Below are 18,121 nucleotides of genomic sequence, written 5' to 3'. Positions count from 1 at the left end.
AGACCTGGTGCAGTCTTCTGCTACTGTAGCCCATTGACTTCAAGGTTCAAGGTGCTGTGCATTTAGAGGTACTCATTTGTATACCTTGATTGTAACAAGTGGTTAAGTTACCATTGAAGGAGTTGGCCTTTATAATTTTTATCCTGAGGAATGTTTCTCACTGGATATTTTTGCTTTTTTCCAACATTCTCTGTAAACCCTGCAAATGTTTATATGCGAAAAACTTCTAGAATACTCAGACCAGACTGTCTGGCACCAGCAAATATGCCACATTCAAAATCACTTAAATCACCTTTCTTCTTCACTGATGCTCAGGTGGAGCATGAGCAGGTCATCTTAAACATATCCATATGATTGAATGTACTGAGTTGCTGACATGTGATTGGCTGATTAGATATTAACAATTGAAGCTAGCTCCCCATACGGAAAAGAAATAGTAAAAAACTTATATGTGATTACTCATGAAAGTGGCCACTTTCGCATTACTTTCATACATTGTTTTAGTAAGTATCCAAAACATACAAGTTTCATTATATAATTTTTCAAGGGATCTTATATGTGTTTTCACACTTATATGCTTTTCATACAAGTTTCACACAAGACAGATACAAACTTTATAAGATTTATATATATCTTTTCCATATGGGTCAGTATGGGGATCTGGTGGCTCTGTTATGCTGTGGGCTATGCTTTACTGGCATGGCATGCTTTGAGTCCACTTGTGGGACTAATAAAGGTATATCAATATAAATATCAATATCAATAGATAGCAGAACACCAGGCACCCTCATTGACATTGAATGACCTGCTGAATTACCTTGACAGTCACCAGATCTGAACCCACAACAATGTGCACAACATCACAGTCAACCACAGTCATCAAAACACACATGCATTAATATTTCTTGGAAAACTTGTGTTCCAGTAGAGTAGCAGTAGTGGAGATTTAATGCCATACTGTGCAGCAATCTTATGGCAGCACAGGTGACCATGTCAGTTTCTCCTGTCTTAGTGTCAGTTGGTAGCCTTTTATTATGTAAGAAAGTGAAAGCATTTTTGCTGTAGGACCTTGACAATGAATAAGCACTTGATTGAAAGCAAAGCAGTAACCTTTTACTGGGAACACTGAATGCTGGAAAAGAGCTACAATGCAACGCTATTACAAAGATTAATTTCCTCCAGTGCAGCAAGGACGCTTTCATAGTATCTGGATCTTTAATTCGCATAATATAGCAATGCTCCTGTGAAATACTTGTTGCCAACTTTGCCTGTGGATTCATCTGAAGTTGTTTTGAAGTCTGTCAAAACATACCTGTATGTCTGCCAATGCTGCCTCCCTCAGTCCCCTGCTCTATGTATCTGTCCCTCTACATAACAAGCCTGCTTTCATGCTGCAGAGGAGAGGATAGAAAAGGAGAGCGTCGGTTCTACTCAGCCAACCATATCCAATCGTACCGACATACAGGCTCAGGCCACGTGTACAGTCTCAGGCACAACCCACAGCTACCTATTATCTCACCACTTTCCCGCACACCTTCTCTGTATCTCTGCTTTTTGCTCACTGGCTGCTTTGCGATTTAGGTTCCCATCCTTAAGCTGCTGCGCATTGGGCTGAGGCGGCCGTGACGGACCACTCACTCTCTCTCTGCAGTCACGGATGCATACGTGTTATGTGGCGACATGCAAATGCACAGATGCGTTGTTTCAGACAGATGTGAAATCTTCTGCTAATTAGCACGAAAAGGCAAGATGATCTTATCTAGCAGGTGGCCATAATAGCATGTTTTGCTCATTTCACCACCACTGGCTCTCTATCTCCCTGTGGCTACTAGGCAGAATGAAACACTGTTTGTGTTCATATATATGGGTTGCTACAGTTCGCCTCTGGATCTTATTAACAAGCCCATTAGCATTACAGTAAACACCATACACATACTGCCTGTTATTAAAAACTTTGCTGTTTTCCAGTCTTATTGCATGTTGGTTTTTGTGGCTCACATTGTATCAGAGTGGAGAAAATATGTAAGCTGCCCTTAGGGCACTTGCTAAATGAATGCCATTGCTTTTAAAGAAAGCCCTAAGAGGACTGGCATGAAATTTCATTAAAGTGATATTTCTTAAAAGTACAGAATTACTTTACTTCCTTCTACCATAATTTTATATTAGCCCCCCTAACTTTCTTGAGCTACTTGCATTTATTAGACCCATAAATATTTTAGATCAGAGTAGTCTTTGTGATTGTGAAAGACAAACTGTTTTTGTCAAACGCTTTTAATGATGATAGAGCCTAAGGCAAGGTCGATAACAGGTCAAACAGCTCCCATGTTCAGGTTGTGTAGCTCCCAAAAGGAAAGAGGTGTCTGCATTCATTAGGTCTACACTTCTCTGATAGAAAATGCAACTTGTCACGTCTTTGTCACTGGAAACAATGAATTCGAACAAGAGAGGAAGCTTGCTCATAACTCAGAGATACTTCAGCAGTGGCTGGATCATAACAGATTCTGATTTGCTATAAATCTTGTAATTAGTAAATCAAAATGGGCAGCACAGTTGTGTGGTTAGCACCATTGCCTCCCAGCAAGAAAGTCCTGGGTTCGTCTTTCCGTGTGGAGTCTGCATGCTGGATCTCTGCGGCTTCCCACAGACACGTCTGGTATCTTAACTGGTCATTCATATGGAGACGAATTTCAGAAATTGGACCTGTGACATCTGAGATAGCCTCCAGTCCAAACCGCAACCATGAATTTGCTAAGAGTAAGAAAACAAATGATTCAGTCAAAGATTATGCATGTTTTCAGCTGGGTGTTCTTTGCCTATCTCAACAACTCCTCATACAATCTACATCAAATTTGGCATTTGACGTAGATCAAGTGCAGTATCATGTTTGAGATCACGGAGATGATGTGAAACATCTCTGTAACCTCGTAATAATGGCCAGTACCATTAAAATGGCAAGTGCAAATTATACTGCGAAAGTCAAAGGATCTTAAATGCCCCCTCAAAAAGAACTAGCAACCTTGGTAAAACATTATATTCTTCTGTATTTCTTAACCAAATTCTCAAAACAACTGGTCCAGAAAACCCAGATGCCCTCTTGGATACAGCACTCCAAAGAAAAATGTGAAGGGAAAAGTGACAGAAAGTCAAAACAAGAAGGTATGAAGTTGCCTTATGTAGTAGTAATATTCCTAAAGGACCATATGTTCCACAAATCAATCACCAAACTCGTGAAGCCAGACAGACAATCGAGGCTGTGTCAGAGGGCAGATGAGTTACCAGAAGGAAAAGCACAGAGCCCCAAGTGGCAAGGCAATCACCAGCTATGATAGAAATAAGGGGAGTCGAACAACAGGGCTCCAATTTGAGTTTTCAATTGTTACCTTGCAATCAGAGTGTCTAGATGTCAAAGGTGATGGCAAATGTGGGGAAAGAGACTCTCCAAATGACATCGGAGTGCATCGAGAAGCACACAAAAGCAGGTCGGCATGCAGATCCCAATGTTTAGAGCATAAAATCTCCAGCACATAAAAATACACCACCGCCATCCCAAAGTACCTCTCAGACAAACACGCTCTGGTACAACCTTGGTATTGTCTCATGACCTTTGTCTCCCTTATCCTCACCAAAACGATTTCTATTCCAGATTGTGCAGTAAAGTGCAGCCTCACACTGTGACAGAATAAATCCAATTTTCTTGGATATTGTGTTTGTATTTATGGAAACATAAGGGGGGAAGCCAGCCTTTAAGCATAGGTGCAAGATAATGCCCTTATCCTCATTCCCTTTCTCAAAACAGAATCATGCTCCACTGGAAATTATACAGAAGCTCTGACCATTTCATTGCTATTTTGTTTCTTTTTTATCCCCCACTCACTCAGCACGCCTGAGTCCTGTGACTAATCTATTAGCCTTATATTTTCTTATCTCTGTCACCCTACCATTTCTGTTCCTCTATTTCCTTCCTTTATCCTTTCTCTTCTCATCGGGCTGCAACCTGTTTCTCAACATGGTGGCATCAGTGCGCTTCAGGGATTGGGGATAATATTCATACCTTACCCAGACATGATAAAAAAAAGTTTTTCCATTTTATTACACCAAAAAAAAGCCAAAAAGTTCTCAAACAGTGTCAATCAAAAATCTTCTAATTAAAACTGATGCTCGGATAAGTACAATCAAGGTGTCAATCCGTCACCTCGTCAGTCTGTATGCCAGCCTAGATTGCTAATGATGTGTTGATCAGGTGTAAAATTGCACTACAAAGGTAGAAGAAGAAGAAGAAGAAGAAGAGCATCGCTGACACTGTAAATGGGTCGCTTGAGTGAGTTTTTTCTTTCTTTCTGAGGAATGTGGCAGCTTTCTTTTAGGTATTAATAAGGTCATCCATCAAGACAGAAAGGTTCCAGTCAAATGATCAGGTTAATAAGGCCAATTATAATGACCAACCATTTTTTCTGCATACAGACAAGCTAATTAAATATATATTCATGAGATGCCAGTGCTGTCACTTTAGTGTCGCTTTGCAATGTGCGCTGAGAACTTTCCAAACTACGTCCTCGGAGTCGACAGAAAAGGACCGTTTTTAGGTGACGTCACTAGCTAATCACTTCAGATTTGCCTGAAACGCAATACAGGGCTGATGGCCTGCTCCTCTATTACACGTTTTACACCCCAGATTCTAAAGAGGACTTTACAAATGTGTCATATGTTCACACACATACACACAGAGGCAAGCGACGGCGACCGTATGTGGCTCAGGAGGTCAGCTTCTAATTGGAAGGTCACTGGTTTCGTTCCTGGTTCCTCCGGTCTGTGTGTCTAAGCGTCCTTGGGCAAGACACTGAACTCCAAATTAGCCCCGATGTATCTATCGAAGTCTGACAGTTTGCCTGATAGGTAAAGAGAGCTTAAGGCACAGCCTAAAGCTTTGTATGAATGAATGAATGCCCCCTCTGAAAATAGTCTGAGTGCTGAGTGAAAATAGAAAGTACCAGTCCATTTACCACTCACTCTCATATGATCACACGCAAGGTCATTGCAACTGACCTTAGCTAAAGGATGGCTTAACATGGAAAGGACCAGGACCAGGAATCACACTGACAAACCTGTGAGTATGTCACCCAGCCAATCACTTGCATTACTGTTCTTAAATTCTCTAATCCCATTAGAGTTCTGCTTCTTCTTTTTCTTTTGACTTTTACCTTTACGGGTTGCCACAGAGGATCATCTGCCTCCATCTCACAGTATTCCTAATATCCAGTCCTCCCTAACTACATCCATGAATCCACCACTTATTGTAAATAACAACCGCAAACCTCCACCAAGGCAGTCTCTGGGCAGTGTTCAGTTTTAAAGGAATCATACTGTATATTGCATATATTCTTTTTTTTTTTATATATAAATTTTTAATGTTTAAGAATTTTGTAGCGCAATACTTGACATAATTTTAAGTATAATTATTATAGTTTTTAAGGGGCTATAGTACATGTGTAGCACTCATGTCATTGTTTAGTAACATTTGTTTAAGTGTAGTAATGATTATCATGTGAAAGACATTTTTGATATTGAGTTTATTTTATTTTCCATTAAAATAAGATGAGTGTTTTGTATTTAAAGGGTTCTAGCTTGTAATTGCAATCTCCATAACAAAGTCAGCATAAAATAATTGTTGCCATTAAAAATGCAGGCACCTGTTTCATAAAAGACATTTTATGAAAGTTTGACCTCATTTGACCTTGAAGAAAAGGTCAGAGGTCCAATGTGATATTTAGAATCTCCACATATCATATGTCTATATGTTGTCAATACAAACAATGGCATTAAGAAATATCGCTTTATTAAATAGGTCTATATAGCATTATTATAGCTTTGATCTTCACATCATTCTATTGACCTAGAAGTAGAGGTCAAAGGTCATATCTGATCTGATATTTTAAATCTTTACATGGGACTTTCAATATGATGAAAATACCACACTAGTACGAATCATACTTCAAGTTATGAGGCTTTTTTGTCCATTTCAAACATTAAATCATTAGGCTGACCTTGAAGACCTTGGACCTACTTGTACACCAAATTAAAGTTTAAAAGTTAAAGTTATCAGAATCCATGTTTACACTATTATCGTATAGTGTATAGTTATATTATTGTGTAGTTTTTTATAATGTGCTATAAGCACGTGTGCACTGTTTCCAATTTCGTTATATTATGTATAATGACAATAAAGGCTTTCAATTCAATTCAATGTTTACAGACATAATGACACATCTACATGCACACAAACATTCCCCAAAACAAACAGAACCTCATTGGCACATGCAATTATATTGTAGGTGGTACACTGGTGCAATGGTTAGCACTGTCCTGTCAGAGCAAATAGGCTCTGGCTTCTGACAGACTGGAGTGTTTCTGTGTGACATTTGGGCACACGTGAGGTTTCACTTTACGCTTGTAAATAGAAATGACTTGACAACGGATCTCAGGGGATTTGGCAATGGCATGCAAAAGTATGTAGTGCATTGAATTTAAAGGTTAAAAAAAGTATTATTTTTGATGGCAAAGGCTAACTTCAGACTTCACTAATATTGCTGGATGCGGAAAGGTTCATCCATCCATTCGCTTCCACTTCTCCTTTTCAGGGTCGCGGGGGGCGCTGGAGCCTATCCCAGCTGTCATAGGGCGAGAGGCGGGGTACACCCTGGACAGGTCGCCAGTCTGTCGCAGGGCCAACACATAGGGACAGACAACCATTCGCGCTCACATTCACTCGCACATTCACACCTAGTGGCAATTTGGATTTTCCAATTAACCTATCCCCACAAGCTGCATGTCTTTGGACGGTGGGAGGAAGCCAGAGTACCCGGAGAGAACCCACGCAAACACGGGGAGAACATGCAAACTCCACACAGAAAGACCCCGGCCTGATGGTGGAATTGAACTCAGGACCTTCTTGCTGTGTGGCAACAGTGCTAACCACCGTGCCACCGCGGAAAGGTTCAGGTTTACATAATTACAATTAGATCAGAATTAAGTTCTGAGCACACCTCTCCATGCCACTACTGAAGACTGTGCTCTCTGATCTCTTTTGACTTGCCTCACTCAATCACCAGTGTTTCTCAATGTTTCTATGGCTGCCCTCCTCCCCGAAAATGGAACGTTTTCTCATGTTCTGCAAATAATATAGAAAATGCATGACTAACGTCATGGTGTTCAAGATAATGGACCCCAGTATATGTTGGTGAAGGGTTTGATCATGAAGATCTATTTGAAATTCAAAAAGTCCCTGCCATCAAACACACACTACATATTGATCTTCTGAAGAGGGTCGACTGAGTTCACCTCATTGCTACGCCAGCCCCTGTATAAGTACACTGAGATGAGGGAACCCACGTGCAGTGGGAGGCTTGTCCCGCCTCTGTGGGAGGAGGTGACTCAATTGAGTGATTCAGTTATAAGACCTGGAGGACTGGGAGGCACTATCTGATTTCGGAGGGCCACTGGGAGGAAGTCTCGAAAAATGAGCAATGAAGAAAAAGAAAAAAGCAAAACATGAAAAATAGAGCTCATTGTGTCAAATCCTGCACATTAAGGTGTGTTATTTCACAAGCTAGAAAGCCAGTTTCAGAAGAGACAATCAAGCAGGAAAATGCAAATAGAGGATGAGTGTCACGACAAGGAACAGCAGTCTAAACACACCAAGAATTACATTGGGCTGCTGTCAGCAGGAAGACCCCTCTAGTAAACGTATGTAGGCGTTTTGCCCGTCAGATTCACTAAAGCATGAAGCGAGAGAGCGGCTCGCTGCTGATGCCACTCTCCCACCATTCTCCGCTCATTCTCCTCGCTCTCTAAGAAAGAAGCAGAGGCAAATAAAAATAGAAATAATCCACTCCCTTGTTCAGCCATTCCCCTTTGCCAGCTGTTTATGTGGGAATAAGGTCATTTCGAAACACTTCTTTCTCTCTTTTTTTTTAAAAGCTAACCAGTCACGGCAGTTTAAAATACCGGTTAGCTTGGGTTCACTTTTCATCGCAAAAGAAAATACAAAAGGGATATGCACATACGAGGTGATGGCGTAGAGGAATAATACAGTGGTTACTGTGGGTGGTTGCTAGCAGACTTGTCACACCGGGAGCTGAATCTTTAACAGCAGCTCATTAGTGCACCTACACTATGTATTTGTGGAACATCAGAATATTCACACGGGACGTGATTAAAAGCTTGGTGGGTGAACACAAGCAGAGCGAGTGTTGACCTTAATGACAAGTGTGGATTGTTTTATGCATACTTTCAAGCAGGCGCATCATCACAGCGCTTCCCGATTGCAACAAAACACATCTGTTGGCTTAATTAAGGGGCTCGCTTGCTTGAAATTTAGCCCGCGTCGGTCACAAAGTGACCCTGGCTTTTCATATCCGGAACAAGCTTCCTCCACCGCACAAGGGATGCAGGTTTCATCGAACCCCAAAAACGTTTCCCCTTTGGAACGTTCGGCAGATTGGGAACAAGGGTTGAACAAAGTGTGATTTTTAACATAAAAAACGTTCACTTCTGTAGATCGAAATCAAACATCCACCATTGCTCGAGCAACAGTTCCAGAACAGCTTCACACGACACAAAACAAAGATTTGCATTTCTGCTTTTCTTCTGGCAAAAAGGTGCCCGCATTTTCTTGCTTTCAACCTCAATTGGGAGCTATTCTGCGTTCTTTGAATAGAAACTGTCATTTGGTCTCAGCTGGCCAGTGATGCTCGGCTTTGACAATATGCAATTCAGCTGCGCAGACCGCCCCAAAGTACAATTGTAAATTCTCAAAGAGCGACTGCAAGAAAAGACTTTGGACAAACATGTCAAAGCTATATCTGCCTAAACATTTTAAGAGGATAGGATGCGGGATTTCTGAATATGCGTAAACCAAACACAAATAGCCACCATCCAAATCCCCACCTTGTTAAATATGATGATGATTTTCATGTTAATGTAGACTCTGGGTTGAAAGGAATAAAAAAAAGAAGAAAAAAACCCTCCTCTGGCACAAACAAGAAGGAAACATCTAAAGTGATCACTGAGGTGTGCCTGTCTGCTACACCTCTAAGGGATGTTATCTTTAATTCTCATTCATGCGTGCCGGTGAATGAGCCGAGCAACGTGATTTTTTTTTTACATTCGTTTCTTCTTCTTTGCAGAAGCGATCATTGCCGCGGGGATTGAAATGGCACGGTGGTGGGCTGATTATTCTCCTGCCACATCCTGCCGGTGGCTGTGACACAGCCATTATCTCAGGCCCGTGGATTAATTCAGTCACAAAGGAGAGGTCAGCGGCTCCTGCCAGGCCTGAGAGAGAGGAGGCTCTGGGGGATTATACAAGGTGGAGTCAGGCACAGCAGAACCATCTTCTGCCTTCTTGGGCTGTGATAAAATTCAAAGGTTTAAGGTCAAGAGTCTCTCTAATTGGGAGGGTATGTCCCGTGACAATCACTGTGCAGACCATTAAGGCTGGAATTTTCTGCTAAATGATCCACACTGTAAAACGAATTACATTCATTTTCTAAAATTTACAGCTGAATGGGATAACGATGTTCTCTCAATCTAAGTATGAATTGGACTGGATTGTAGATCCCAATTACACTAACACTGGATATGAATTGACTCTGTGCACGTTAGCATAAGCTACTTCCGGTGCGGAAACTCCTGTGTCCTATTCGCTCCTGGTTTACGGTCCAAAACAAGTTAAGCAAGTGAATGAATCAAGCGGTGATTTACATTTCTATAGATGTCTTGGGCATTTACCCAATATATCTATAAATGATGTTCATCGACTTGTCGATATTTTTCCCCGCGCCTCAAAGCAAAAGAGAAAATGGATTCAAATGTTATATTTCTCCTCGTTTATCGCGGGTGTTATGTTCTAAAAATAACCAGTGATAGGTGAAATCGAGTAGCCAATTTTATTTTTTGACGGTGCAAAACGTTTCGTGTACATACAGTACTGCACTTCAGAGTCACACTGCTAGCGATCGATGCAGCGATTCTGTACTGTACAGGAGAGACGTCCCGGAGGAGATCGTCTGCAGCGATCAGGACGCAGGACACAATGTGACGTAAAAATAAGCATGCAAACTTGCACTAAAAAATCTGCAAAACAGCGAGGTGAAAGGTGAACCGCGTTATTAGCGAGGGACCACTGTAATTTTTAAGGTAAGTCACAACATACCCTTCATACATACTAATGTATAGAAACCCTTACCAGCAATCATTCATTTTTTGTGTGGCTTTTTTCAGTTTGTTAACATGCTGTATAGGTGTGTACTTGACTAGCTGATATCGACATAACGGGGAAACATCTGGTTTGACTATTCTTCACCTGTAGTTTGAATGCTGAACATTTGCCTGTTTAAATCATAAGACCAGTCACTATACAGAGATGTGCTTCTGAATGTGGACGATGTGTCTTCTGCTGCAGTAATGCAGTTCTGCTTGTGTTGAGTGATGTAAACAACTGATCGATCTAAACTCTTTAAACGTCAAAATTGATCATTAGATTTTTTATGACACAACAGTGGCGAGTGTTCCCACCTTCTGCTCTTTGTAACGCGATCTTTCCGTTTTCGAGTTTTGGACATGATTTTGGAGTATATCTTCGCAGTAGCGATTGACCGCAAAGTAAAGCTACCGGAAACCCCACATCTGGTCTCAAACCAGGAAGTTAGCATTTTCTCGTGCACAGGGTCTATACACAGTGCTGCTAAGGTAGGGTTTGATGTGCCATTACAATAAGTTGTGTTGCCGTATGGTTTTGAATTTAAATGCCTTTACCTTTTGTACAGCTTCCACAGCTACTGTAATAAAGCAAATTAATGCAGTAAATAAACAACTATATCCTGTCTAGCTACAGTGAGTTTAATGTCGGGTTTTCATTAAAATACGAGGCTGAAAATGAGGTGTTTTTTTTTTCCAATTGGGCTCGCCACACAAAAGAAAAATCAGAGCCCGAGCTAATGTCATTCTCTTCTCTGATCTCAAGATCAGTGATTCAAAGGCTCAACCTGTATAACTCGCTTTTCAGCTTGTCCAATTCCTCCCACTTCAGCACACTTTTGTATTTCTATTTCCCTTTCTACCCATCACCCTTAATTTTACTCAAGTCAAAGCCTTTCATCTTTCCCTTTTCTTGCTTCGTTGTGCAATGAGTTGTCTGCTCACCTTTTTTCTGTGCGATTCCTTTCGGATATCATGTCTCTCTGTTATTCACTCCGTCACTCTCTCTCGCTCTCTCGGTTTCTTGCTCTCTGACAGTTTCGTGGCTGCCCATGCAGCGCTTGTGACAGAAGCTGACACCAACTGTCACTGTGGCCCTGGCCAACGAGGAATTTAGAGTGCCAGGACCAGCCACCACTGAGTCAAGTCATGCCAGTATAAATGTTACTCAAAACTTTCTCCCTCACTGTTTCCCCTGAACCCTGTACCGTAGATGCACGTTCATTTTACCGAGGAGTCAAGGGATAAAAACAGTGGATCAGTGGCACTGACGGTCATTTACGAATGACACATGCAAAACTTGTACAGCAGCTATAACAAAAGAGGGCAAATTGTCATAATGTGAATGGACAAAGGTTCAGAGCCACATCATAAAACAGCTTGTAATGTCTGAAACTAAAAATACGAGATTATGCAATGCTGGGAAACAATTTTAAAACTCTATTTATATCCAGCTCTTAGGAAGCTCAGATTAGACATGTTTTAGAAACATAGCATAGTTAAGGCAATGGCAAAACTAACAGATTCATTCATAGTTTTCAGAATAACCTAAATCCTCCTACTATACAAGTGATATATGTGTTAAAAAACCAAACAAAAAGAACCCCCTTTAGCCTAACTGAGAGGCGCTGTCGTGGTTTGGGGCAACATTTCAGATGGTGGTGTTGGGGATCTTGTCAAACCAGTGCAGTAAAAGTATACATGTACAGAAAAACACACAGTGGAGCTCTATCAGCCATGGATTGACCTCCCCAGAGCCCGAACTTCAAAATTATTGAAGCAGTGTGGGATCATGTTGACAGAGAACAGAACGAAAGGCAGAAACATCCAAAGAAGAGCTTTGAATGTCCTTCAAGAAGCCTGGAGAACTATTCTTGAAGACTACTTAAAGAAATTACAAGAAAGCTGCCTAAGAGAGTTCAGACTGTGCTGAAGAATAAAGGTAGTCACATCAAATATTGACTTTTAAGCTTGCCTGTGTGCAATAAATATGTGGGAAAGGTGGTTGGGTGGCTCAAGATTTCTGCACAGCAATGTAAGGGTAGAATGTAAAGATGTTGCCTGTGTTTGGGTTTTGCAGGTATTGGCCATGAAGCAAAGTTCTGTGGCTGCGATGCCATTGCCTGAGGATCTATCGGTTATTTTCTCACAGACTCTTATCAAACAGACATTTAGATAATTTGATTGAAAAAAAAATCTTAGAGGATGAAGTCTGCTTTGTATACAGCATTTAACAGAAGAGCAAAGCTTCAGAGCCGAGGACGTTTTTTGAGGGACTGATAAAGGAATCAATTATGTTAATGGATAATTTACAACCACTCTGACAAATGATCATGCAAGTGCAGTGACTTTGAAGAGCGTAAACCAGGTCTGTTATATTAGCCAGAACACTCCTGAATATTGCACTTCACTTTTAAAAAGCTAGTCATGGATATTTATTGATTAGCTTCTTTTTTTTTAACAAAAACATGCTTTACTAGGCATGCACTTTTTTGTTTAGTGCTCCATATTGATTGCATTCAGGCACTGGGCATAAGAAAGAAGTAAAATGTACAGGATCAGTGCTTGATGTTGCAAATGAAGCAAGCATCTTGAATATTTTATCGTGGAAAAAAAAGGGATGTGCAATGTGTTTGTGTACACCAAATTCCTATTATACCACCGTCATCTAGAGGGGGTGTTTGTGAAATCGCATCTGAGACTAACACCTCCTGCAGCGCAGAGAAAGGTCAACTCATTATTTAATTTGAAGCTGCATCTTTGAAAACAAAATAATGTAAAAGGAAAAAAAAAACGAATGACCTGACTTTGTGGGAAACGTACTGATTTGCATTAAGTTGTGGAGGACTGGATAGATGCCTCGCGTACTGACAGAAGCTTTAAGGCACTTTAGCTGTGCATACAGTAAGTAGGTGACAGTTTAATAGGCTAATTAATAGTCTGCGAAATCTGCATGTGGCACTAGCGTACAGTGTTGAATGACTGCTTGTATGGCAGTTTTGCAGTAAACACATTAAAGAAGGATCCATCACTGAGCTCAAATACCAACTCTCCACCTCACCCCACCCCACCCCGCCGTGACGGATGATAATAGCGAGTATCTATATCCATACACAGGCTCAGCTATGCATGGCTTTCAATTAGAACCGTCAGCAGCGTGCACTCTGTGCTCCATAAAGGTAAGCAAACAAATCAATATGCATGGAGGGGAGCGCTCCTTTATAACATTACCCCTGAATGCATCTTATACCACTGTATATACTGAAGTGACAACTAGAGCCCCCCCAAGGCAAAATCAATATTTGAGCAAATGCATCCACAGGACATTTGACACACTGTCCTTTTTAAAAACGCACAACACGAGATATGGTTTTCACAAACACGGTGCAATCAGAGTCATACACAAGCCTACATAGAGTACAGTGCACCACTGCGAGTATCCCTGACTTGGATAATTGTTGCCTCTGTAACTCAAAAGACAACATATCCCCAAGCTTTAGAATTAGCATATTCATTATTTAACTGGGGAGCAGCTGGCTAATTGGCAAATGAAATGCTTTCAATAATGTTCAGATGAGAAGCAGAATTTGATTAAACTGAATCTGGGGAAATTTTAGGAAAAAGAGAGAGAGGGAGAAAGAGAGAGAGAGGGAGAAATGAATATAAATGAGTGAATTGAGGAGGGTAAGAAAAGAAGATCTCTTTTGGGACGTGAGCAAAGTGACAGTCTATGTCATAAGCGCTGCCATTGTGCAGATGTACCGACTCTGCGGTGTTTGTGTGCAAATAAAGTAATTCGCAAGTCAACAGAAATGCTTCAAAACACGCTTGCAATTATCGCAATTTCCCATCCGGCGCTATCCGTAAACCCTCCAAAAAAAAGGGAGACGGAGGATATCACAGCTCAGTTCTGGCGCAGGTACTTCTGTTTTAATGGACTGCCGGAGCCAACTGAGTCATGTCAGCTTTCTAAATCAGAAAAGGAGGCTTGGGGGTGAGGGAGGGGCGTTGGATACGCTCGTAAAAATGCCCCCACGATTCTTGTATCCGCTCATTCGAGTTAATGACACGTGCTCTCAGGTCATATATCAGCGTCTGTTTGATCCTGGTCTAGGATATTAAACTTTGATGGGTTCCTGCGTTCACGGTGTACCCGGTGTACCTTTGCAGAGGACAGTGCAGAGTTCAGTCAATATGTGCACCCATCTCATAGCCAACTGGAAATGACTTATAAATGCAGGCCAAAGTGTTGGCACCAAGCTGACACACAGCTTCATCCCAATAATGCTTCACATGCCATTTTGCCAATTTTCTGCCACTCGTGATCCGCAACAAAAGGTGACACGTGTCAGCAGGGTAGCGTCAAAGTACCGGGAGAGTGGAAGCAGAGCAGCGGGGCACTCGTACAGCAGAGATGGGATGGGGAGGGCGTGAGAGGGAATGGGCTGACGCACAGCTGGGTCATAGCAGCAGAAGCTGGAGGTGGCCGTCAGCTGGCAGCCTGCTAAGAGTTTCCCACCAGGATTCCTGTGCTGTGGCTGTGCTGTGGATAGCACACCACCGGTGTGCCACAATCACTACTGGCCTGCTGCTGGGAAATAAGCCGGCATGCTGCGGTGGTGGGTGACAGCCTGCCATCTGAGAAGCTAGCAGTTAGTACCCACACTCTGCCAAGATTCATGACAAACAGGAAGCAAGCAAATCAGCGCTGCAGCTTTTCTCTTCTTGATGTGGGCATGTTGATGCTCGAAAGCCCATTACAGGTGTTGCCATTCGTGCTACCGAGAACTTGGCTTCTATATTTGCAGATTCAAGGGTTGTCTAAAAGTGGAAAGTTCTCCATCACACAGTTTCTCAACCTGTTAAAAACAATTCCCGCAGTAAAGCATTTCTCATACACTTATATAGAAGTTGGACTTTCTGCTGCCACCGTCAGACACCAAGGTGAAGTTGCTAGCACTGTTGCTTCAGAGGAATAAGGCTTCATGTGTTCTGCCTGTGCCTGTGTGGGTTCTCTCTGGGTACTCTGGCTTCTTCCCACAGTCTAAAGATATGCATGTTTGGTTAATTGGTGATTCTAAATCTGGTGTAGTTATGAATGCGAGTGTGGATGGGCTGTGTTAGCTCTGCAATGGATTAGCACCCTGTCAAGGTTGCACTTCCCTCTCTTGCCCCATGACAGCTGGGATAATCCTACTTAGGCCCTGAGTCTATGTCCCTTTTTATATATACAGGTTAAGTTAAACTTTGCATAAAGTCTTGCTCACTTTTAAATTCCACAGCAGCTACTGTTCCACAATGTGATTACCTTGCACTCTCTGAATAGTGGAAAATTACAGTGAAAACTCTCTATAAAGCATTCTGTTCTTTATGTCAAGCGTTGAATATGCTTACCCAAAGAAACAGCTGAATATGTCCTTGAAGGTACTGATTGCAATTCGTTAGAGGTACTGATTGTGCATTTGAATCAATTTTGGAATAACTTATTATTTCTTTGAAGTCAAATACAGAAAAAAATGTCCGTTATAATATTAAATGTGTACATTTATAGTTATGCATTCTCTAAGTCTCCCCTTTTACAGCCAGAACAGGTCTCAATGGCACAGATTCAGGAACTCTCTAGAGGTCCTGTGTTTTTTTTTTGTTTTTTTAGGACAGCAGCATCTGCTCCTTTGTGTTGAGAGATGGACTCTCGTTGGATTTGTTCTGCACAGTCCTGCAAATGCTGGATTGGAATTTAATCAGGTGGCCCAATCAATGTATTGGACTGTATCTCTCAGAGGAGTTTTTTGCAGCATACACTGTCCTGCTGCTGACATTCGGGTAGCACACGGTGTGCAAAAATTGCTTGGTGGGTAGGTGGGCAGTACACGTGACCCAAGGTTTGTTAAACGGACGTTAAATTCTAAACAAGATGACGCTATGCCTGATCTGCTTACATCAAAATACTCAACAGCAAACGTTTGAAACCACTTCGTTTGGGTGCAAAGGTGGATCATCTTTTTCCGTGCTCGCTTTAATAAAAGCACTTCTTCGAACACACTCATCACAGTGTGTTCTGACGTTACCTCTGTTGTTTGTTTTCCCATTTCCCACTTTGCATTTAATTGAATGCAGTCACTAGTGGATGAGTGCTGAGTTAGCTGACTGTGACGACCCTTTGTTTTTGGTGACTGAGCGCAGGTTGTTTCCACACAATCATTAGTAAAAGCCAGCGCTAACATTTAAAGATGAAGTCCTTGCTATGTAACAAGATGCAAACGAGCAAATCCACTGGAGAGACCAGTGCATGTTTTTATTTTTTACCATTGCCGGTGGTGTTGATAATAGTGTTTGTTCTTGGCCAACGCGTGGGGATACAACACGGGCTCCCACAGCTGGGCCACAGTGGCTTGGCGACAATGGGCATCCCGGGCGGCTCCGATGCAATGCAACAATTGTTTGAGGGAAGAGCAGAAAGGAGTCAGGAGAGCACAATCTCTTTATTTCTGATTAGCATTGGAAATGAGCTGTGCCATCAGGGCCTGTAGAGAGCTTTGAAGAAAGCAGCAATCTAGCAGCTTTGTTGATAACATATATATCAATGGAGCAAGTGTGTGTATCTGTCCAAAAGCAAGATGGGTGTCTGCTGCATTCTTTGAAGACAGTAACCATATGTAACTTCAGCACTTCCTGACTGTCTACAGTGCACTTTGTAGCTGCTATTGTTTACACTGTAGGGGCTAAAATAACTTCGACTATCAATAAAAAAGAGAGTACGATTTCAGTTTTCCAGTCACCCCTCATCTCACTTTTCAGTGTTAGCCAATGCAAAACCGCAGCTCATTATCAGCAGCACAGCCTGTTTAATTATTCATACGAGCCTGCTCACTCTCATTGTTGTATGAAGTCCCTCTTCCCTCAGTTTTGTTTTCTTTTTTTTAATGCTTTTAAGAAAATCTGTTTCCTTGCAGCCTGTGAATGGCAGCTTGAACAGTTTTGGCTGGTCTTGGTCGTATGTTTGCGCACGTTTGTTGTGCATACGCTCACTGATCAGAGGGAATGAAGGAGCACTCTGAGACCCTGGCTTTTAACACAGCAAAGCTTCGCTTGGAATAATGATGAACTATATTTCGGAAATATGTTTCAAAGCAAACGCAGATGCGGGCTAGGTCTATATCAGCTCTGCACATACTTTGATTTGTTGTTTGGGTATGAAAGGAGCCACGAACTGCAGTTGTAAGGGTTGTTGTGGCATGCATACAGTTGACAAATAAATAACACTGGCTACCCACAGGGGAGGCTCCGATCTGTAGTATTTCTTATACCTCCTTTCATGAAAATCTGTCTCCAGAAACATTCCAATACATCCTCCTCATCTTAATACTCCTCCTCTTTCCTCTGTCATCCCCCACCCCCTTCCCACTCCCAACTCTTCTTTTAGATTTCTTTTGTTTCCATAGAAACTGGGTCTTGTCCCATGTATTCTTCTCTCATGGCAGCTTCCTTCCCTGCTGGATCGGCCTCGGAAAGAGTATCACTCCTTTCAAATAGGCAGCAGCAACCTCGCCTGCAGCTTGTAACGTCTAAAGGGGATTTCCATCACTCAAATGTAGGCAAGAACATGCTATAGTTATGCATAACTACACTAAATCTATGCAACACTGACAAAGTGGCACTATATTATGGAGCACTGTAAATGCCTAAAATAAATTAATTGTAATAAATGAATGAAATAAATGAATTAACATTCCAATTTTATAGTATTAAATGACTGCAAAATTTTAAGCTATATTTCTATCATTTTCACACCTACACAGCCTTCTGTCACGAGTCTGGCTTTAATAAACAAACGCTGTACTCACCCTATAACACGATTTAAAAAAAC

At 41.7% G+C, this 18,121-nt stretch overlaps 1 protein-coding gene across 6 annotated transcripts in view; it reads right to left on the bottom strand.

Moving 5' to 3' along the window:
• The window catches only part of ncam2 (neural cell adhesion molecule 2), a 454,622-nt gene that overhangs the window by 168,677 nt on the left and 267,824 nt on the right, over positions 1–18,121 (bottom strand). The window contains exon 1 of one of the 6 annotated variants that reach the window (XM_082525246.1): positions 2,566–2,584. The exons of 4 other annotated variants lie outside the window; for them this stretch is intronic. The gene's annotated coding sequence lies outside the window, so the exon portion shown is untranslated. Of the gene's footprint in view, positions 1–1,312; positions 1,359–2,565; positions 2,585–18,121 lie in introns of those variants that run through there. One more of the 6 variants, XM_082525247.1, reaches the window with a different exon arrangement.

The sequence above is a fragment of the Aulonocara stuartgranti genome (genome assembly GCF_965226115.1).
Source record: "Aulonocara stuartgranti genome assembly, chromosome: 23".
In the NCBI taxonomy this organism is placed as follows: domain Eukaryota; kingdom Metazoa; phylum Chordata; class Actinopteri; order Cichliformes; family Cichlidae; genus Aulonocara; species Aulonocara stuartgranti.
This window is presented reverse-complemented; position numbering and strand designations above follow the sequence as displayed.